Consider the following 25598-nt stretch of genomic DNA (forward strand, 5'->3'; position numbering starts at 1 on the left):
CTCATAGTTTTGAAGCTTCGGTGTTCTAATATAGACCCTGTATATATATATAAATATATATATATATATATATATATATATATATATATATATATATATATATATATATATATATCAAACCAGCCTCTTACTGCAACACATCTGCAAAAAGCCTGACAAACTGGGGGGACAAAGGGCAAACAATAGTGACATCTTTGAAATATGGCTGTCATATGCGTAGAAGTCTGCTAGAGTGGCATAGTTTGCTTTAACATACAATACCAAATAAATTCCAGGTCTGAAACAGAAATGAATGTCATTACTTAATGATGTCAATGCTCACATCATTCCAGTGATTTCTCAAAAACCCATAACTGTTGTGGCCAACAGACAAAACATATGAGACACGCATCTGGGCAGTGTATAGACATCTGGACAGTGGAGATGTATGACCACAGTCATGTAACAGAATGGAAAAACCCATAACAGTTGCCAGCCATGTCACCCACCACCTTCTGAACCACAGTAAGACCAACACAACACTAACCCAAATCAACTCTGGCAATTACCCATGTATATCCAAATATATTCTGCACAACAGGGATGGAACTGTAGGGAAAAGCAGATAGTGGTGCATAAATGTCCACCCAAAACCATTTGTACCACAGTCACAGCAACACACCAGTACCCCAAATGAACTCTAGAGTAGAACGACTGAACGAACATATCCCGATTCCCAGCCAGACACTACACCAGCATATACTGGCCCAACTCACAGTATATTGGGAATCCTGAGGTGACATTTCTCAGTCTGACCCTACAAACATACACACCTTATAGATCACCAGCAGTCATAACGGCATGCACAGCCAGATAGAAAAAAGATATGTGACACTCACATCTGCTTCTCTCCCTACTCAGCGAAACAAACATCTGCACACAACACTGCTACACTATCTTGGCAGTCACTTCACAATGGACAGACATACATAACTCTCATATGTACAGATTTCCACAGAATGTCCAGGGTGTGAGACCATATTCATGACCACTGCCGCATACCACTTCCAGTAGTCTGCTACATCAATGGGATGATACCTTGAGTGCAGTCACTAAATAATAATATCACATACCTCTGACCCTCTTACTACAAGACATCTGGACAAAGCATGACATACTTGGGGGACAGGGGGCTGGAAAGAGGTAAGGGACAGATCTCACATAATGGTCTTACAAACTGAAACAGTTTCCAGTGTCACAGGCTTTGTTGTAACATAATATCCCTGAAGGATATGATGTCTGAAACACCAATGGATGTTAAAAGTTACTGACTGCAATCCTCACATTATCCTGCTGCTTCCACAAAAACAGATGTTGTCTGAGGAACAGACCAAACATAACAGGCAAACCTCTGGGTGGTCTGTGGACATCAGGACAGTTGAGAGGTATGTCAGAGACATATCACTGTCAGACATCAAGTCACGCAGAAAAAGCATGTCCAGATGAACCTTGTTAAACTAGCAACCCTCTATGTGTATAACAGCACTACTGACTTGCAATCTGTACCTAATTCTGGTGCTTTGTTCCCCATGTTGTTGGGCTATCTACACATGTCCTGTCAGGAGAGGTATTCCTACCTACTGTCTGTGAAGCTGTAGCCCCCACACCTCCATAATGTCCTCCACACAGGCAAGGAAAAGGGGCAAGGCACACATGAAGGCCATAATTCTAGCACTGCATTGTTATGGCATTGGCAAATTTAAAGACAACACAGCTGCTCTGGATGCAAGTAGCAAGTGGGAGACACTGATTGGTGCACACTCTCATGAGCAGTACCTACAAAAGGCAAGCTGCTGCCTATGCAACACAGGTCTCAACCCATCTACACAAAGACAGACTGTGACTACACAAACCTAACAATTTGCATTGTTGTGAGGAAACTCCTGAGCACTATAACAGGTATGTCAATCATGTAAGCTTGTAATGGAATACAGATGGGGGGATGCAATGATGTCAAATGGAACATTAAACACTAGGCGGCAACAACACCTGCTGGACTTACATGCTGCTGTCCAGCACTTATGGTCATTTCTACTTGCCCTGTCTGCATTGACATGGAGCACATCTCTGGCCCCTGAGTCACCCCAGCAAAGGTTAGCTCATGTATGACTACTAATGGAGTCTCTGTTGTCCAATACTGAGTGTGTCACTGGTAGGCCAGTTACCTGGGATGTTATAATTATTCATATGTCACCTGTGAATGCTGCTCTGATACATATGCTTGTCTTACAAATGTAAGATATGTATATAGGGTATGTGCATACTACATGACAGGTGCAGATGTGTGTGCTGAACTGTATGCGATGTACTGAGCTCATACATGACAACTGTCCAGAGTTTTGTAGACTGACCACATGCCTGACTCATATTTGTAGTCAATGCCTCAGACAATTGTGTATTGTCTGGCACATCACTGGCAACCCATTAAAGACTGAAGTCATAACAAATTAGCATACATTTCATTGTCAGATGTCATATCCTGCAGAGTACACCTGTGAATGTGACGCCATCTTAGCTGGAAACTAAGTGTATTTCAGCTAGATTCACACAAGCTGTTTGTCTCCCCTGGTGTGTAATCATCCTCCTGTAAGTTTTTGCATTCAAGTAATCCAAACCACCCATCAGGTCAAGCAGGTCTATGCCTCCCATAACAAGCAGTGGAAATTTCAAACTGCTCTCTTGAGCACTGGGCACCCACAAACACTGTCCTGCAACTAAAGAGATTGAACAATAATTAATCCAAATCACCCATCAGGTCAAGCAGGTCTCTGACCCCCATAACAAGCAGTGGAAATTTCAAACTTCTCTTTTGAGCACTGGGCACCCAGAAACACTGTCCTGTAACTAAACAGACTAAATACTAATGTAGGTGCTTAACTTCCAAGTGTCTAGACAGTAAAATACCTTAACTGCACTAACTTAAACAAATGTTAGTGAGTGTATTAGTACATTCTGCTGGTATAGTTCCTTAATCAAACCACTGTACTGATGAACACATCACCAAGAAGAAACAGCTGCATAATACTCTCCAGTAAGTGTCCTGCCCAAACTAAAGTCTATTTTCTTTTAAGAAACACTTACATATATAAAATAGAATTGTATTACCTCTTCTGTTTCATCTGTAACTAACCCGAGCTTTAATTTTATATCTCTTTAAGACTTTCAGGGTAGAAGTAGACAATGTCTATACTTGCCTTGATTTTACAGTATAAAGTAGAGTGACTATGCAAAATAGCATAACTTTTAAGGTTCACTGAGTGGTTTCTATTCCTCTTGCACTTTGCAAAGAGTGTCTGCAGAGTTCATTTACTCATTGCTTATCTTTCTCCTTCCCTGTAGTCTTTACCCTTCCCTCCTCTAGCTCTTGTTCTGTATTGGATAGTCTGAGGTAATTTAAAACCAGGGTGCCATTTTTTTTTGTTTGTTTCAAATCCCACAGCATCTGTTTGTCTCCCTGCTGTGTAATCATCCTCCTGTAAGTTTTTGCATTCAAGGTATGTGGTACATTGTGGTTTAATACCTAATTCTTTAGTATAACAGCTTATCTGTTTCTGTTATTTTTTAACACCACAGGATGCCTTTAGATATTTCTGATTAATGAACTGCTGTCACATATGCACCTATATATATTCTGTTTTCCTTGTTTACTGTTATAGAGCCAGAAGGGCTATTTCACATATTGCATTTAACTGCTCTAACTGCATTGACTAGTGTTTAAACATCTACACAAAAGCCAAGCAGGCAAAACACACCAGGAAACCGGAGGCAATACTGGAAGCTGGAAACAAAATTTAATATATCCAAAATACAGGTTAAGCGCTTTCTGCAGTGAAAATAACTGCCTTCATCAGAACAAAGAAAATTTAAAATGCATCACATATATACATATGCCCCCACTGAAACCCGCCTTTTTTAATCAATTAAACAATTAAAATTTAAAAAGACACATTCCTATATAACAAAGTTAGACATTTAAAACATTCCATTCAACACGTAGCAAGCTATTCCAAATAGTAACATTGCTTATATATCTGATGACAATATAAAGCTGTACATAACTTGCTATATACATTAAAAACCATGTATAAAAAATGATAACCTTAAAAAACTACACTTTCCATTTAATGAAAAAAGTCATTCAAGAATAAAATTAATTTCTTATATCTTCCCCTGATATATCTTTGTAAGGTCCAGTTCATATCATAATCACTAATGAATATTATGTAGACAAGTACATATTGGAACACAACCTACATATTGTGTGTAAAATGTATAACCAAATATGTATAAAAATATATGTATATATTTTTTTATCATTACACATACCGTTAGGGACAAATTAAAAATTCTAAACCCTAACTAATGGTTTTGTTGGAATTACCTCATTGAGACCAGGTGGGGTGGCTGCATCTAGCATAATCTGCCATCTGATCTCCCTTTCACCAACTACAGCCTTAATATTACCCCCACGTGGATTAGGATGGATAATGTCAAGAATAGCAAATTTAAACATCTTACACTGTGGATTATTAATTAAATGTCGAGATAGGGCATTGTTCATGTCCAGTTTCCTCATGCAATAAGTGTGGTCTTATATCCTATTCTTTAAAAAGCGATCGGTTTTGCCCACATAGTAGCTTTTACATGTCTGGCAGATAGCCAGATACACTATGTGTTTACTCAAACAGTTTCCATTGCAAAACCATATTTTGCTTTTTAATTTATTCACCAGCACTACATTAGATGTATCCAAAATATATTTACAGAAATTACACTGACCACATTTTTTGGAGCCCGTTCTTTTGATTTTACTGGACTGCTCATAGTTAGACTTAATTTCTATAATCCTTTTTAAGTTGTTACCTGTTTTGTAAACAAAATGCGGTTCCATAGTTACTTTATCCTTAATTGACAAATCACTAGTCAATATATTCCAGTTATTTGAAATAATATTCTTAACCTCCCTAGTATGTCTACCATACTTAATAATACAAGCCTTAGAATATTCATTGTTTGTACCTCCTTTACTACCAATATTGTTACTATTGTTTGAGTTGTTCACAATACCTTCCCCAAGTAGGGGTTTATATTTATGTCCCCACTCCTTGATGACATATTCCGTAATGTCCTGAATCATTTTGGGGGGGTACCCTTTCTCTGCAAATAATTGCCCTATAAATGCCATTTCCTTTAATAAATACCTCTTGTCAGTTGTCATACAGGCAGCACATATGCATTGCCCCTTAAGGATACCCCTTTTACTGTTGTATGAATGTGCACTACTAAAATGAAGGTATCCATTACTAAAGGTATCCTTCCTGTGTATACGTGACTGAAATGCTTCCCCATCACTATAAACAAAAACATCCAAGTAGCTAATACCAACGGGATCATACTGGTGGGTGAACTTGAGATACTCAGTAGTGTTATTAATATATCTCATGAAGCATTTTAAATCCAGTTCACCCCCCTCCCACAACAAAAAAATGTCGTCCAGGTAACGCACGTATTTCTTAACTTTGGACATCCATTCAGTTTTAAAAATATATTCCGTTTCCCAATCTAGTAACACCAGATTGGCATAGATGGGAGCACAGGAGGTACCCATAGCAACCCCAGTTTTTTGTTTGTAGTGTTCTCCCTCAAAATAGATGTAATTATGATCCAGGACAATATCCATAAATTCCATCAATAAAGAAATTTCGTCCTGTCCTAAACCACTTCCTCTATTTATACTATTGTGAAACCTAGCTAATCCATCATCCTTTGGTATGCACGAGAAAAGATCCTGGATGTCAATGGTGACATATAATAAGTTATTTGTCCATATTTCTGGCTTAAAAATACCCATAAATTCCCATGAATCCCTCATAATATGATTCACTGTTTTGTACATGTGTTTCAACTTATGATGGATCACCTGACCAAAAGGGAAAGCTTTGCTAGCACTGCCAGAAATTATTGGACGAAATGGTGGGTCATTGACATTTTTATGCACTTTAGGAATGCCATTAATAGTTGCCAATATCGGGTATTCAACCTTCAAAAATCTATACATTTCCTCACTTATTCTATTCTCAATTATAAATTCTTCCAAATATGAATCTATACGTGCATGAGCAATATTAACCTCATTTAATGAAGATGGGGTATATTGTGTTGAATTGTTCAACAATTCAAACATTTTGTTGATATATTTATCATTGTCATAAAACACAATACCTCCACCCTTATCAGCGGACATAATTCTAATATTTTTCTCACATAAACTTTTCACAGTGTCAAAAATCATGTTTCTATTCTTTTTGTCCCCGCTTGAGTATTTGTATCTATTATACAAGGCATAAAACTGAGGATTAACCACATTTTCAAAAGATGTTAAAGTCATGCACATTGGTGGGGTGAATGTACTTTTCTTTTTTAATTCACCCGTTTGTAGAATAGCAGTACTATTTTGATTCTTGAAAAAAATACCCAAATTAAGTTTTCTCAAAAACAGTTTGAATTCAACCAGAGTATCTGTAATATCAAAACTATAATCGGGTATATACTTCATCCCTTTAGAAAATATATCATAATGATCCGAGGAAATTGGATGAGAAGTGTAGTTAAATATTTTAAAATCACCACTTTCATGTAAGTTAACATTGTTAACAACATCCATTGTATTATTCCTATTTATTTCACTATTAGATGCCATATCAATATTGGTAGAAACTGAACTTCCATTGGTGCCTATAAGTTCAACTACTGATTGTATCTGTAATTTTTCCAGGCATTCCGCCCTTTTCCCTTTCTTTCTACCATTGTCCATTCCTCTCTCCCTTCCTCTAAAAAACACTCATCATTATGTTCATTAACCGGATTAGAATGTTTCCTAACATTCTTAACTGTAACCTGTTTTTTATCATAAGCATTCCACCTATATGCTGCTCCCTTTTCATATTGTATAATATCCCTTTGCAACTTGTTGCACTTTCTTTCATAAGTTTTCCTATATATACTCTCTGCATACTCAAATTGTTTGTAATATAACCTTTCCCATTGTTCAAACATTAAATCATTCTGTATAATTCTGTCCATATTCTCAATTTCACTAAGTAACGAACTTATTTTAGAGTCATTACAATCAATAATAAATAGAAAAAATTTAGCACCAAACTCATCAAACATGTCGTTACATTTTTTAATATTATCAGAGGTCATTTCAACCCCCATGGGTTCCTTAAAAAAACGTAGACCCATCGGGATAATTTTACTGTCCAAACATTTCCTGAGGTACATATTTTCAACTTGAATGTTCTTTACCTTTGTAAGGTTGTTACCAAAGGCAAAAATAAGCTTTTTTAAGGAGGTATAACCCCCCTCGCTTATTTCCTTTTGGATACCAGAACCAGACCTAACAATATCCTTGAAATCTAATGGCATTTTAACAAAATTGTCCAAATTATACATATCTTTCTTGCCAAAATCTTTCCGAAGATTGTTTTCAGACACAGTACCTTTATTATGTATATTGGGAACCATTCGGTTCTTCTCTTCACCCGCATACGTCCGGAGCGGTTGATGGCGTTTAGGCTTGGCGCCCGAAATCAAAAAAACATCCTCTTCGTTGTTAGCTGTAGCAGCCAAGACGTTAACAGAACCTCGTGTGCACACTGAAAGACTCGTACCCTCCTTCCTCGGCGTAGCTTTAGACGACAGTGGGGAAGAACATCTACCTTGTCCAGCAGGAATATCGTCGTCGCTATCCTGGCCAATAGAGGAACGGAACGTTGTGGGAGCAATAATAAGTAATTAAGTAATATTAAGGCTGTAGTTGGTGAAAGGGAGATCAGATGGCAGATTATGCTAGATGCAGCCACCCCACCTGGTCTCAATGAGGTAATTCCAACAAAACCATTAGTTAGGGTTTAGAATTTTTAATTTGTCCCTAACGGTATGTGTAATGATAAAAAAATATATACATATATTTTTATACATATTTGGTTATACATTTTACACACAATATGTAGGTTGTGTTCCAATATGTACTTGTCTACATAATATTCATTAGTGATTATGATATGAACTGGACCTTACAAAGATATATCAGGGGAAGATATAAGAAATTAATTTTATTCTTGAATGACTTTTTTCATTAAATGGAAAGTGTAGTTTTTTAAGGTTATCATTTTTTATACATGGTTTTTAATGTATATAGCAAGTTATGTACAGCTTTATATTGTCATCAGATATATAAGCAATGTTACTATTTGGAATAGCTTGCTACGTGTTGAATGGAATGTTTTAAATGTCTAACTTTGTTATATAGGAATGTGTCTTTTTAAATTTTAATTGTTTAATTGATTAAAAAAGGCGGGTTTCAGTGGGGGCATATGTATATATGTGATGCATTTTAAATTTTCTTTGTTCTGATGAAGGCAGTTATTTTCACTGCAGAAAGCGCTTAACCTGTATTTTGGATATATTAAATTTTGTTTCCAGCTTCCAGTATTGCCTCCGGTTTCCTGGTGTGTTTTGCCTGCTTGGCTTTTGTGTAGTAGTTTGGTGGACACTGGGATATTTTATTTACTAGTGTTTAAACATATTGAAAGTGTATCATGCATAATGTAGTAGAGAACTGCTTTATGTAGTATTTACATTTTATTTTTGTATGTTGCCACAAAAAAAGATTTTATGTTATCAGGTGCTGAAACAGGAATAACCATGACCATTACCTGATGTTTTTGTTACTGACTATTGCTAAACCAAGTCCAATCTGACTGGTCACACAGTATGTACTGTCTTAACCTAATGCTCTCTTACATTTTTCTTCTATTTTTCTTTCAGTAATGCAAACCACCCATCAGGTCAAACAGGTTTTTGCTCCCCATAACAAGCAGTGGAAATTTCAAACTTCTCTCTTGAGCACTGGTCACCCACAAACACTGTCCTGCAACTAAAGAGACTAAACACTAATGAAGGTGCTTAACTTCCAAGTGTCTATACAGTAAAATACCTTAACAGCACTAACTTAAACAAATGTTAGTGAGTGTATTTGTATATTCAGCTGGTATAGTTCCTTAATCAAACCACTGAACTGATGAATACATCACCAGGAATAAACAGTTGCGTAATACTCTCCAGTAAGTGTCTCCTCCAAACTTGTCTATTTTCTTTTGAGAAACACTGAAATCTATAAAACAGCATTTTATTACCTCTCCTGTTTCATCTGTAACTAACCCCAGCTTCAATTTTATATTCTTTTAAGAATTTCAGGATAAAATCCAAAAACACTTCCAAAAAAATGGAGTCAGACTAAAAATAACTATAATAGAATTCAGACATTTAAAGGTTAATTGACTCTGATTTCTACTTATCCTGATTAAAACTCAAGATCTCAGCTTACACACTGTCTCCTTTGGAATGGCACTTTCTCTGCTGCACCTGTAGCCCCGCTCTATTCACCCTCGCTATGCTCAGGCTGACTTTGCTCCCCTCCCTCCCCCATTCTCACCCACCCCCCCATATCATTTCCTTTATACTTCTCCACCATTTCCCTTCTACAATCAAACCCCTACCCTTCCTGTTTACTAATTATCTCTCCTTCACTTACAAAACCTATCTACCACATCTTCATCGATCGCACCACATTCCTTCAACTAACTACACATAATCTAGCTTACCCATACTTCCTCCTCTAACTTTAACCTTCTTCCTGGTCCATACCATATTTTATTATATCTTTTTTTCTCCCAGTAATCACCATGCATACACCACTCCTCTCCACTGCAATACTGCTATCACTATGTCTCCTCCATGCTCTAACATCCTCACCAACAATATTAACCCCTTATCATTATAACCCTACCCAAGCACATAACTACAACTTCTCCTATACCCAGCAACCAATATTCATATCTGCATCCATCCTCCCCATGAATGTACAACGCCCCAAAATAAAAATCCCCCCTCCCATAATATCCTCAAATAAATCAAAATACACTGAATACTACCTATTAACTATCAAACCTAACTACTATCCTATTTCAGTACTCCCATCAGGTGATATCCACCCTAACCCAGGACCCACTTCTAACTCTACCACTCCTCACAATACCTCATCAATCACAAGTAATTTACCAAAAAAATCTCCTTTTACTCTATAAACACTCGAAGCATACTTAATAAAGTTAGCCAACTTCATGCTTGGATATCTGCTCAAAACCCATACATTATTTCCCTTACAGAAACATGGCTTAAACCACAAAATCTAGATAAGGACATACTCCCTCCTGGATATAATATAATACGTCTTGATTGCCCTAATAAAAAAGGAGGACAGGTTGCAATTGTATACTCCAACAACCTCACTTTTACATACCTAAAGCTGTCTATACCTTCCTTTTATCCTGCAAAATTACTGGTAGCAAACTTTAAGCTCAATATCTACATTACTATTACTGTTGTATCTATCTACATTCCACCAGGACAGCATTTCCTTATTGGAAAGCATTCTCTCCTACCTCTCCCAAAACATCCCTAATGAAATCATCCTCCTTGGGGATGTGAACATAAATTGGGAAACACTTACCAGTCCTAACTCAACATACCATATAAATCTAGATGGCTTTTCACAACTTATCTCCCAGCCTACTCATACCAGTAACACTCATTCTACCAGTACACTCATTGACTGGATTAATGTCTCAAATCCCTCTAAATACCATAGTCCCGAAACACTCACTGACTCCCTGAGTGACTACTCTCCAATAAAGGTACTTAGACATACCTCCCACTTGTCTAAACCACATAGATACATAACCTATTGTAAATTATCCAAATTCAACCCAGAAACTCTTGATAACCTCTTACTCAGAATAAATTGGAACTTCTTCACCCAGCAACTACTTGATGAAGCAGTTCAAGCTTTTAATTCAACCTTCCTAAATATCTTAAACTTACTAGCCCCATTACGGAAAGTAAGGATAAAAGCTACTATATCCCTTTGGCTATCTAAGAATTCTCACACACTCATGACAGCCAGAGACTGAGCCTGGAAAACTTGGACCCAAACTAAACTACCAGCAGATCTGCAAAAGTATAAAGAACTGAGAAATAAGACAAAAAATATTGATAAAGATAAAAAAAGACTTCTACTATAACCCTTCAGCTGCCCTGAAATCAGATAAAAAAAAAATTCTGGAATGCCACAAACCAAACTTCATCCTGGTAATCCAACTTCACCTAATCCATCTCCTGACAAATCCCCCAAAGAGACTGCTAACTTCTTAAACACCTACTTCATTCAGTCAATAGCCAAACTTTTCAGTCCTAACCTAAAATACTCCAGTAACAATGTTCCAAATTGCTTGGAACCTCCACTCACAGCCAACTCTTGCAAACTCTTTTTTCCTTCAAGCAGTCCCTACAGCTTACATCAAAACCCTTCTTTCCAAACTAAAAACATGCTCTGTTTCTGTTGACAGTATCCCATCTTACTTTCTTCAGATAGCTGCTCCCTCTATTGCTTTGCCAGTATCTATTGTAGTCAACCATTCCATCTCTGAAGCTAAAGTACCTGCTATCTGGAAACAATTCTACACCATACCTATTCACAAAGGTGGCAATTCCACAGAATTCCCAAACTAAAGATCCATAGCTATCATCTCCCCTCTGTCTAAAGTCTTAGAAAAATGTATACATACACAAGTAATGCAATATATTATACAGGGCACACTCCTCACTCCCACTCAGCATGGTTTCTGACCCATAGTACCACTACAGCTCTACTTTACTTTCTCAACACCATTTCTATAGCTAGAGATAATCATAAACGTATCTCATGCTTATTCCTTGATCTCCCAAAAACCTTCGACACTGTCTCACATCCTCTACTACTGAATAAAATCTCTGATCTCAACTTCTCTACTATGATAGCATGGCTCTCCAGCTATCTCACTGACTGACAGCAATCAGTAAGATGGCACTCCTCACTATCATCTCCCCTTCCAGTGAAAATGGGTGTTCCCCAAGGATCCTTCCTTGGACCACTACATTTCAATATCTTCACCAACTCACTCTCCTCCTCTTGTCCACAATCCTCATTAGTCCAATATACAGACAACTCCACAGTTATCACCATTGCTAACTCACCCTCTGAACTTCTAACAGCTATCCAGTCTTCTTTCAACTCTGTTGAAACTTGGCTCATCAATAATCAGCTCATCCTTAATCCCCAAAAAAACAAACTTTTACTCTTTCTCCCCAAAACTGTTACTTATATCAAATCTACTTTTCAAATAAAATCACTAAACCACACTCTCATAGTTGCTGACTGTAGTACTAAACTTCTTGGTGTAACCACTGATGATCAGCTAAAATTCGACCTCCATATAAATAACTGTATTAGGAAAACCCATCAAAACCTAGGACTTCTCTACAGAAATAAAGAATTCCTAACCCCTAAATCTAGAACCACAATCATCCATGCTTATCTTTTGCCATGCCTAACATACTGCTCCCAAATACTCACAAATCGTAACTCCACCTTACTTAGAAAACTCGAATCAACCTATCACAAAATAGCCAGATTTGCTGCACAACAAACCTACAAATCTCACCACTGTATCTCCCTCAAACATCTAAACTGGCTCAGACTACCACACCTCCTACTCCTCACTCAGCTCCAAATTATACACTCCATTATTTATTCACCATCCTACTGTCCAGCACTAGGCACCACAATCTCCCACTATGTCCCATCCAGACTACTCAGGAGCTCCACCCAAGATCTTTTACAAATCTACAAGTCCAAGTCCAAAATAGGAGCCATTACATACAGCTACCATCTCTCTATTGCTTGGAACAAACTCCCACAAGAAATTAGATCACTTTCACATCCTAAAGTATTCAAACCAGCCACTAAAGAGTACTTAAATTGTCACTGGATTTTGTACCTGTTCTCAGCCTCTTTGAATATATCTTCATTAAATAACAGACCTAATTTCCTCTGTCTTACCATCATTTCTTCTCCTCTATAGCAAAGCATTTACAACTTAAACTAGTTTGCATCATCATTTTTTACCTAACACTATCTCCTTTCCTTCTGCTGCAGTATTCTTCATAACATTTTTATAGATAATTGTAACTGCATATATATGATAACTGTTCCACAAGTTTTATTATGAATGATTATAATGTTAAACTTTGTTTGCAATGGTTATTATTTGTGTAGCTATGTTTTGGAGCTTTTCTCCCTGGGTCTCTGCTGAAAAAGGGCTTTTGCTCAGTCAAACAATCCCGGTTAACAAATGTAAAATAAAATAAAATAAAATAAATAAAATTTACTGGCCTTTGCCCACCACTGATGTGTGCATTTGTGTAGATGTCTTGCTCTAACAGGAGCTAAGTGTCTTATCATGAAACCCATGTCAATGCAAGCATACCTTGTCCTGTAGGATGCTAACATTTGTGCAGTCACTGACACCTGCTTTCTAGCTGTGGAGAGCACGCCATCCTTGCCAGGTCCCATCATATGTTTAGACCCCAAATGGAGGGCAGCAAAGCCACAGGAGGTGAAGTGTTGAACAATAACATACACATAAACACCTCCAGGCTGGCCAGACAGTATGACACACACAACTAACATGTGCTACAGTCATACCTCAGAACCATACCGCTCAACCTCTTAGTGCAAGACATCAGGGCAAAGGCTGTCAAAATGGAGGGACAATGGGCCAAAAGTATGGATGTATTTTGAATATTGCCATTAGAAATGCAGAAAGTTGCTAGAGTAACAGAGTTTGTTTTAGCATGCATTTTCTGAAGGATATGAGGTCTGACACTGAAATGTATACCATCATTTACTGACAGAAATCCTCAGATCATCACAGTGATTTACCAGAAAAATATAAATAATTTGTGGAACAGACCAAAGATATGAGCAATAAACCTGGACATTCTGAAACAATCTGGCCAGTTGACAGGTATCCTCAGAACCCCTTAGTGCAATGAATCTTGACCAAGCCTGACAAAGTGGGGGGGAACACCATGAAAATAGGGACCTATCTAAAATATTTGAGTAGATAAGCTGCAGTAACACCGTCTGTTCTAACATATATTGACTGAAATAGCACAAGTGCAAGACTCAGTTGCTTCTCATTAGTTAGTGACTTAAATCATCACATCATCCCACTGATTTGTCAGGAATACACACCACTTATGGGGACTAGACCAAAGATATGAGCCAGACAACTGGACATCCTACGCTTATCGGGACATAACATGACATTAGGGAAACAACATTGAGTTGCTAAGCATGTCACCAAGCACTTTCCAAACTACAGTCAGAGTGACATAACTACCCCAAATCAGCTATGGGGAATTGCACATGCATTTGCAAATATATCAGGCAATACTACAGGGATGTAACAGTAGTGAAAAAAAGACACTGGTGTGAAAGTGTCTACCCACAACCAATTTCACCACAATCACAGTGACACACTGCTAAGCTAAATGAACACTAGAGTATAATGACTGTGTAAACTAAAATATCCTGTTTGCCACTCACACACTACCCTACACATAGTGCCCCAAGTCACAGTGTAGTCAGAGTCCTGAGGTGTTATGGGACATGTCTCACTCTGCCACTACTAACATATACAGCTGATAGGCCACCAGAAACTGGAGCAGCATGCACAGTCAGATAAAAAAGGAGCAATGACACTTACATCTACCCCCTCCCTACACAGACCAAGTAACATTTTCACACTACACTGCTACACAATCCTGACAGTCTGTTAATAATTGCCAGACTTACACAGACCTCTCAACTGTATAGATTCCTACAGAATGTCCAGGCTTTATACTCGTATATATATCCTCTCCCTCATAACATGTCTGGCATTCTGCTACATCACTGGGATGATATCAGGAATGAAGGCACTAAATAATGGTATACCATAACTATCAACCTCTTACTGCATGACGTCTGGACAAAGCCTGACATAATTGGAGGACAAAGGCCCAAAAACAGGGGCATATGCGAAATGTCGCTGTTATAAACTGAAAAAGTTGCTGGTGTTACAGGGTTTGTTGCAACATATCATTTCTGAGGGATATGAAGTCAAAAACACAAATAGATGTTAGCATTTACTGACTGCAATCCCCAGAGTATGCTACTGATTTGCCAAGGACAAAAAATGGCAGAGGAACAGACCAAACATAAGAGTCAAACCTTTGGCCATTCTGCAGATAGCCCTACAGTTGACAGTTATGTCAACCACATAACACTTTCAGAGTTAAAATCACTCAGAAAATCCATGTCCATACAAACCCTGTTAAACTAGCATTGATCCAACTGTATAACAGCAATATTTACATTCTGTCCTTAAGTCTGGAACCTTCTCCCCCATTTTTGGGCTGTCTCCACATTTCTTGTTGTAAGAGGTATTTCCAGCTACCCTCTGTGATGCTGTTGTCCACACACCTCCATGATGTCTACCTCACAGGCAAGGAAAAGGAGCAATGCCCACATGAAGTACTGAATTATAGCCATTGGCTATAGGAATAACAACACAGCTGTTCTGCATGCAATTGGTAAGTGGGGACACAGATATTTGCAAAGGCACTCATCTGCTCATGAGCATTAACTTTAAAAGGCAAGCAAGTTGCTGGCTATGCAAAACAGGTCTATACCTCTACATGTGTAGACAGAGAGAGAGAGAGAGAGAGAGAGAGACAGACAGAAACCAACAATACTTGTAAAGAAAAAAAAGGTATGTCAAACAAGTAAGCATGTGGTGGAATACAGTAGGGGTTATTCAATAATGTGAAGTATAATGTTAAACAAATATGTCTCAACAAGACTTGCTGTACTAATATATTGCTGATCAGCACCTATGGACATCGCATCTATGTCTGTCTGTAGTGACATAGATCACAGCTCAGGCCCCTGAGTGACCCCAGGAAAGGACAGCTCACATATGACTACTACTGGAGTGTATGTTGAACAATACTGACTGTGACACTGCTAGGCCAGCTAGTGGGGTGTTGTAAATATCCATATGTTACTTGTGAATACAACTATGATATGCGTGTTTGTCTCACAAATCTAAGAGACCTATACAGGGTATGTGCATAGTAAACTACTGTTGCAAACGTGTCTGTTGAACTGCATGTGATATACTGAGCTCATACCACTCAACTGTCCAGTGTTATGCACACTGACCATATGTGTGCCTCATATTTGTAGTCATTTACTCATAGAGTTGTGTTATGTCTGGAAATTCATTGGCAAATCTGTGAAGACTGACATTAAAACATGACAGCATACATATGAGTGTCGGACATCCTCCAGGGTAATTCTGTGAATGCAAAGCCTACTGTGCTATCAACTGACATAAGTGTGTTACAGCAATATTAATAAAGTGTCACTAATTTTTGGCCATTGCCTCCCATTTATGTGTGTCGTCCTCCAGAGGTCCTGCTCTAACAGGTTGAGAGGTATGACTGAGCAGCAAGAATGTAAATGCAGTGTGTCATACTGACACAGAACAGAAATGTATATCAGGTATTACCTGTTCACATGTATGTATGAGTAGGTGTAGCTGGAAGCCTCAAAACAACAGACATGGGATGCAAAATGTCAGGTAAATAAGCTATACATGTTGTTTACATGTGTAATCTTAATTTGTGTGCATCCAACAGACATACATTTCTACAGCTACTGGTTGTTGCATTGCCCTGACACAGACTTGGGTACTAGAGCAAGCATGTTTATTAGGTTGAAAATGGAGAGCAGTCCAACTGTGTTATGACCATGTGTCCATGCCCACTACAAACAGCTATATGAGCACCTACGTGGCTGTATAGACTCAGCAATACCTGACTCATAAAACCTGCCTCCACCAAGGTAGAGTAATCCCCTTTGCTGGACAGCAGCAATACACAAACCACATACTCAGTTGCTATATTGGCTGTACAGGACCAAGCGGGAGCAGGCACCAATGTGGAAGCAAGTCAACCTGTGTCTCAACAAGCATATGAGGTCACAGGTGAATTACTGTAAGGCTAACTATGAGTACATATTGGACACATCCACCAAGGCCAATCACAAGGCCATCTTCACACATCTCTTCAATCTCAGAGGCAACAACCCAACTCACCCTGTACTGGTGGTCAATCACACCACATACACACACAGCATAGCTATAGCCAACCCGCTGCAAACAGGTTAAAGGAAAAGATCACCCTCCTGTCCCACCATCAGTATAGGTGGATATGCACAGCACCCGCACCCCTCCCCTAATCATCAGGGAGCAGGTCCATAATGCCTAATCAAAGGCAACAAATATAAGTCTCCATAGGAGCTGATAACATCCCTGTCTGCATCCTACATGAACTCAGGCATATGCTCCCAGCTCCATTACACACTGTACACAAGCAAAGCCTGAGCACCATTGACATCCCATCTACAAGGAAGATGGCCACTGTCATCCCCTCTACACAAAGGAGAATGATAAATGGTGGATTATGCAATTTACTGGCCCTCATTGGGGGGAAATTGACACAGCAGGACCAGGAGTGCAATGCAAGCTCATACTGTGCTGATAGATGACAGGGGTATGATGTAGTAGTAAGTGGTGGCTAATGCTAGTCAGTGTTGATGTGCAGGTTATGTAAATAATGTTGACCAATGTATGAGGTCATGTGATGTGTCTGGACAATGACTGACAAAATGGGGGGACAGAGGGACAAAACTAGGGACATACTTGAGAAGTAGTCTTATACAGTGCATATAAAAAGTGTACACACCCCTGTTAAAATGCCAGTTAATTGTCACATACAAAAATGAGACCACAATAAAAAATTTCACAACTCTTCCCACCTTTAATGTGACCTATAACCTGTACAATTCAATTGATAAACAAATCTGTTAGGGGAATAAGTATAAAAAATAAAATGTACACTAAGCTAGATACATAAGAGTGCACAGCCTAAAGCTAATACTTTGTTGAAGCAGCTTTTGATTTAATTACAGCTTTATGTCTTCCTTGGGACACACCTGCCATCAATTACAGAGACTCTTTGATTAACAATGAATAACGGTCAGCTGTCCTACTAGGCTTTTCCTGACATTTACTCAGTTGCCTGCTAAAGCAAAAGCTGTGGTTCACAGAGAGCTTACAAAGCTTCAAACGGATCTCATCTCATTGTGGAAAGGTATAAGCCTGGAGAAGGGTACAAAAACATTTCCACATCATTGCATATACCATGGAATACAGTGAAGACAGCCATCAAAAGGCGGAGAAAATATGGGACAACAGTGACATTGCAAAGAAGTGGACATCCCTCCAAATTTGATGAGAAGACAAGACCAAAACTGGTCAGGGAGGTTGCCAGGAGACCTACAGCAACACTAAAGGAGTTGCAGGAATCTCTGGCAAGTACTGGTTGTCTACCTCATGTGACAACAATCTCCTGTATTCTCTATATGTCTTGCCTATGGGTTAGGGTTGGAAGATGGAAGCATTTTCTCATACCGAACAACATCCAGATCTGGCTAAATTCAAAAAACAATATATCAAGTCTCCCAAAAGCATGTGGGAAAATGTGTTATGGTCTAATAAGACCAAGGTTGAACTTTTTGGCCACTATTCCAAAAGGTTTGTTTGGCACAGTAACAACACCGTGCATCACCAAAAGAATACCATCCCCCCAGTGAAGTATGATGATGGCAATGTCCTACTTTGGGGTTGCTGTTCATAAGCTGGAACTGGGGCTTTAGCCAAGTTGCAGGGGATCATGAACAGTTCCAAATACCAGTCCCTTTTAGCCCAAATGCTTCAGGTGTCTGCTAGATAGCTGTAGATGGAAAGGAATTCCACCTTTCCACATGACAATGACCCAAACCATGCATCCAAATCAACAAAAGAATGGCTTCACCAGAATACATTCAATGTTCTGGACTGGACCAGCCAGACCCCACAGCTACATCCAATAGAAAATCTGTGGGGTGACGTGAAGAGGGCTTTGCACAAGAGATGCCCTTGCAATCTGACAGAGTTGGAGGGCTTTTGCAAGGGAGACTGTGCAAATATTGCCAAGTCAAGATGTGCCATGCTGATAGACACCTTCCCAAGAGGACTGAATGCTGTAATTAAATCAAAAGGTGCTTTAACAAAGTATTATTTTAAGGGTATGCACACTCATGCAACCAGCCTATTGTACTTATTTCATTTATTATATGTTACCCCTAACTGATGTGTATGTTCTTCAATTGGATTGCACAGGTTATAGGTCATATTAAAGGTGGAAAATGTTATGACATGATTTCTATGGTCTCATGTTATATATCACAAAGATCTGGCATGTTAACAGGGGTGTGTACACTTCTTATGTAAACTGTAAGCTTAGAAAGTTGTTAGAGTAACTGGATTTGTTTTAACATACATTTACTGCAGGTTATGAAGTCTACAACTCAAATTATGTCAATAATTAGTGGCGCCAATCCACAGGTCATCCTAGTAATGTATCAGACAAACACAGGATTTATGAGGAACAGATCAAATATATGAGACACACATCTAGACATTCAGTGATGCTCTGTACAGTTAAGAGGTATGTTCTGTAGGAGTTGCCACTGTTCTATACAGGTGAGCAGTAATAATGTGTACATGGGTTCAGTGTGTGCTAGGTGAAGGCCCATCACCTACTAACATTACTCACGTATCCCAGAGATGTATGTTAGTAGTAACATTAAGTGGAAAGGGCTGCACTGCATGATAAGGGTGGGAGGTTGGCATAATGGTTAAGGTGTTTACCTTACAGACAAAAGGTGCAGGGTTTGATTCTCACATTAGGTAACTGGCTAGGCTTTAAATGGCCCACAAGGGCAGTTAGCCTAGTACTAATCTATGATCTATGAACTATGTTGAGGACCTGTCCAGAGTGTGTATGTTGTGGTCTGACTGTGTGTAAAGAATGTCACCAGTTGGCTATTGTGAGGTCTGTGTAATGCCTTTGTGACACCTCACCTGTATGTGTGTGTGTGTGTGTGTGTGTGTGTGTGTGTGTGTGTGTGTGTGTGTGTGTGTGTGTGTGTGTGTGTGTGTGTGTGTGTGTGTAACAGCAAACCTTATAGTGTAGGTATTAATTTACATATGATGTCTTCCCCTCACAGGTGGACATGGTGGTCTGGTCCCTCCCACTCAGAATCTGATGTCAGTGTCTCTGCAGACTCTGCCCATGATGGTGGTTCTAGTGAGGCACAGATGGGGTTGTCAGGGGCTGAATTTGTGCCATTGGCCGGCATCCCACAGTCATCCACAATGTCCCTGCACACAGTCACAATGCCCAAACATACCCCATCCCCAGCAGCCACAGATAATGGACAGTTGGCAGGTGGTGGCATGGAACAGGCTAGTGTGGTGACTATGGCAAGTGTGAGTGTAGACACTAGCCATAGCCAGAGTGCAGGCGAGGTCCCACACAGGTGGATGGACAGGTGTGCTCAAAGAAGGACTGCTGCCCATTGAGCCACTGTTGCAAGTGTCACAGCAAGTAGCACCAGATGCATGTTTCAGGCTGTCATGGATGCACAGGACATAGTGAACACACCAGACAAAAACTCAGGGCCTTGGATGTAAGTCTTCCTGGCTTACGTGATGACATACATGACCTTGTTGAGGCCACACGTCAAAATACTGAGGTCATGAATAGATGGTGGAGTGAGACCTTGGCAATCCTCGACTGTGGAATGTCTGTGCTGCAGCATGTTATGGGAGATTGGTGTTGGCCACATAGATGTAGGTCAGCACCAACATCAGCTGACAGTCTATGTGGCCATGCACCTTCACACACCCATAGTGGCAGTCCCACCAGCAGTGCCGAAGAACTGGTGCTGTCCACACCACAATGGAGCAGGCCATGGTCACGTGGTCCTGGCTGGTCCCATCAGGCACATGAATTGAGCAGACAGCAGTCACCATCAGGGAATAATACTCCATCTGGCCTTGGGCCTGGTGGTTCCAGTGAGACTCTTGGCAGGACCAGTTCATGTGTTTGTGGCCAGAGACAGTGAACTGTACACCCTGCTATGTATGGCCCACAGCTGTGCAACATACCCCTGTGTAGGACAACCACATGGTGTGACTGTGTGCATACAAACACACATCACGATCACAGCCAGGTCGCCTCCAGACACACACACACACACACACACACACACACACACACACACACACACACACACACACACACACCACCTCTGCATGGCCCATTCATAGAACACCCCTTCAAACACACACACGTGTTGTCAGCTGTATGGCCCAGTCTAGGCCTCTGGCAAACCCACACAACACCCTGTGCATATGATGATACCTGTGTCACATCCCTGTCATCCATATCACTGATGCAGGGACATGCTAATATGGTGCTGATGCACAAGATGAATTAAGTTCAGTTTAGCTATGTAATACTGTTTAAGGTGCTGTCAGCTGGCATTTGTAATGGGTACACTTCAGAGTGTGTGTACCATTTCAGCCATGATGCATTATTGGCGCTAGTAATGCTGACTGAATGTAGTCTCACATGCTGTATTCTGTTTGTGTTCTAGGTGTCTGTGTGTCAGCAGGATGTGGCCCTCAGACATTGCCAATGAGGGGTATGGCAGAGTGGTAACACATTGACCATGTCATAGCTGAGGTACAGCTGTATATGTGCATATTTACCACGTCTGTGTAACAGTTATTGTAAGTACCACAGAGTTTATAGGGCTGAGGAGTGTATACAGGTAAGTCTATGGTGCTTGACGTCAGTAGCCCTTGTAAAGTGGACAATGGTAAGTGTAGTGGGTGGAACACACCTCAGATTAATAAAATCCACACCCCCCCGAGGATATTGTGTTGACTAAACACACAGAGAAATACTGTTCCCACACACACAGTCTCTCTCACACACACACACACACACACACACACACACACACACACACACACACACACACACACACACACACACACACACACACATACACACACACAGAATCACAGTTGTCAGTGTTGATTTTGGAAACTCTACCCATCTAGTTAGTGCTACTACAGTGTTATGCGGTTATCACAGGTGGCATGGAACTAATAGTGTGGTGACTGTTCCAATGTACCCGTAAGGTGAATAACATCATGTGCCCTTGTGAGGTATGGCAATGGGGGTGTACTGGTTGTGGAAGGACTCATTAGACTGTCACCTATGAGTCTACACACTCACAAACACTGCTATACTCACCAATGCACACACAATTGCCAGTACTGACATTAGCAGCCCTGCCTATCATGTTAATCATTCCATACTGTTACATAAGCTATTACACAGGGCTTATAGGGCTGGAGAGTGTCCACAAATTCATCTGCATTATATGTGAACAGTGTTTTTTGTAAAGTGGATGTTGAGATGTGTGCTGGGAGTACCATGGCCTAAAATCGTAAACCACGGCCAACAAAAAGATATAGTTCTCACTCAAGCACACACAGACAGGATACTGTTCTCACACAAGCATTTGCTAGGACTGAGAATAGAACCTCTACCGATCAAGTCATTGCTACTACAGTGTTATGCATTTATCACATGCGCCACAAAGTTTACAGGGTGAAGAATGTCCTGAGGTAATTCTAAGGTGAACAACATCACCAGACCTTGTAAAGTATGGCAATGGGTGATTTACTGGGTGAGAATGGACCCAATATACTTGAACCTACTGTTATACACACTTACAAACACAAATACATTCATACACATATTTGCCAGGACTGAGATAAGCAGCCCTGCCTATCTTGTTAGTCATTCCATGCTGTTACATAGTTCCTGCATGTGGCATGGGGCTTATTGGGCTGAAGAGTGTCAACAGATACTTCTATGGTTGATGAAGACAACAGGCCTTGTAAAGTGGACCTTGGGACATGTACTAGGAGTACTACAGCCTAAAAATGTAACAACCCCAGTGGATATAGCTCTCACTTGAACACATACACAGGTTACAGTTCTCGCACAAGCATACACATTTGCTAGGACTGAGATTAGACCCCCTACTTATCTATTTATTGCTAATACAATGGTATGCATTTATCACATATACCACAGAGCTTATAACATGAAGAGTGTACCACAGGTCTTCTAAGTTGAACAACATCACCAGGCCTTGTAAAGTATGGCAATGGGCAGTGTACTGGGAGAGTGAGGCCTCAAAATGCTGTATCCTACAAATATACACACTTACAAGCACTTACACACACACTTGCCAGGATTCAAATTAGAACCCCTACCTATGTAGTCATTGGTACAATAGTGTTATGCAGTTACCACATGCACCACAAAGCTTATAGGGTGAAGAGTGTCCCATGGTAATTATAAAGTGAATAATATCACCAGCCCTTGTAAAATATGGCAATGGTAGGTGTACTGGGTGAGAAGGGCCTCAAACTACTTTCACCTACATGATTACACACTCACAAACACTTTTATAAACACTAATGCACAAACGCACGTATGCCAGTACTGAGATTCATAGGTTCATAGGTTCATAGGTGTGTACTAGGTGAATTGCCATGAAGCCTCTACAAGTCTAGCCCATAGGATTACCCTGGCATCGTGGCACCTGACATTATTCCCCAGTGTGTCTAATGAGTATAGCCATTGGAGTGATCCGTGGGGTGGTATTTCTATTCCCCATCCACTCATCTTGATTTCTCTTGCAAAGTGCCAGTGAGGTGGTCTGCTTGACATGTATGTGAGGTCTATTCCATAGCATGGGCAGTTTCTGTGTTATGAACCTGTCCCTCCAGCATGTTCTGTTGATTGTGGAAATGGGGTTGAGGTCTCTGGGGCATGTGGTGCAGATGGATTGGGTTCTTTAGAGGTAGCATTCCTGACAGAGTTGAGTCAGGCATTGTTTTGTAAGTTAAGCAGAGATTGCCTCTAAGTAGCCAATATGAGACAGAGAATACTTGGAGTTATTGGAGTCTGTCCATATAAGACAAGGTTTAAGGCCTAGGATCCTCTTTGTGAGGTACTTTTGCAGCCTCTCCAGTTGTTGCAGGTATCCAGTGAGGTACATGCCACATGGGCCATTGTACTCAGTGATTGGCCTAATGAGGGGAGAGTAGAGAGAGACAATGACCTCTTACTTCCTGGATGCAACACCCTTAGTAATGAGATGTGCCACATAGAAGGTCTTTCTGAACACAGTGGCACTGTGGTGGTCAACAGAGAGCTCGCTGTCAACCTGTGTTCCCAGTTCTCTTATAATGACTTCAGTGTTCAGTGGACTACCATCAATGTGGTAATTCATGGAAACTAAGTTGTTAACAAAGGGGATGGCAGCACATTTTCCGACATTGAGCTAAAGTCCAGGGTTCTGACACCAGTAATAGGTCTCAGTGAGGCCTTTCTGCAGGATGTCAACATCACATGGGGAGATAATAATAGCACCTACCTTGCAGTCATCTACAAACATTGTCAGCCAGGGTCCCTTTGTGCTGGGCTGGACTTCAGAGGCATAGATACTGAACATGAGGGGACCCAGGAACAAACCTTATAGGACTCCACTTGTGACTGGTCAGCAATCTGACATGGAGTCTGCTGCTTTCAGACTGTGGGTTCTTTCTGTGAGCCAATTTGCAAGACACCTAGTGAGTGTGTTTGTCTATGATTCCTGTGTGGGGAATGGTATCTGAGGATTAGAAGGACTGCCTATCTTGTTATTTATTCCATACTGTTACATAATTATTGCATGTAGCACAGAGCTTATAGGGCTGCTGTGTGTCTACAGCTACCTCTACAGTACCTAAAATCCACAAGAACCCACAAAATCCATCATTTAGACCTATAGTATCAGCAAAGGGATCAAAAACTGAACCTTTGCCAGCTTGGGGAGATAAGGTTGCAGAGTCAGTGGTTAGGGATGCTGAACATATTGTTAAGGACTCCTGGCACTGTCATGAAAGACTGAAACCAAACAGGGAAACGGGCTATTCTTTTTTGACAATAGATGTCATAAGTTTATTCTCTGTTATTCCACATGATAGTGGACTTGAAATGTTTCAGGAGAGTTTACTGAAAAGTGATAAGGTAGACAAGACTAAAGTCAACTTTTTAATGGAAATCATGGAAATTGTTCTGAGAAATAATTTCCTTGTCTTTGAGGGGGGATTTATTCCATCAGATATGAGGAGTTGCTAGGGGGGCAAAATGCTCCCCTGTGTTTGTTAACCTGGTATTATTGGAATGGGAGAGAAAACACATTTTTGACACCCCCTACATGGAGAAGATCAAATCCTATAATAGATTCTTGGACAACATCTTAATTTTATGGCAAGGAAATGAAAAGGAAGCCATAGAATTTGTTGAGTATTTGAATTCCACAACTTAATTTCTGAAGTTTACCAGTAGATGGAATTCTAAAGAGATTGATTTTTTGGATATACATCTTTGGGTTAATGAGGAGGATGACAAGTTTCATAGTACTATTTTTAGGAAAGAAACCTTTTCTAATACTTTACTTCATTATAACAGCTGTCATC

Source organism: Protopterus annectens, chromosome 4.part0 (genome assembly GCF_019279795.1).
Source record: "Protopterus annectens isolate FY-2018-M chromosome 4.part0, PAN1.0, whole genome shotgun sequence".
Taxonomy (NCBI): domain Eukaryota; kingdom Metazoa; phylum Chordata; order Ceratodontiformes; family Protopteridae; genus Protopterus; species Protopterus annectens.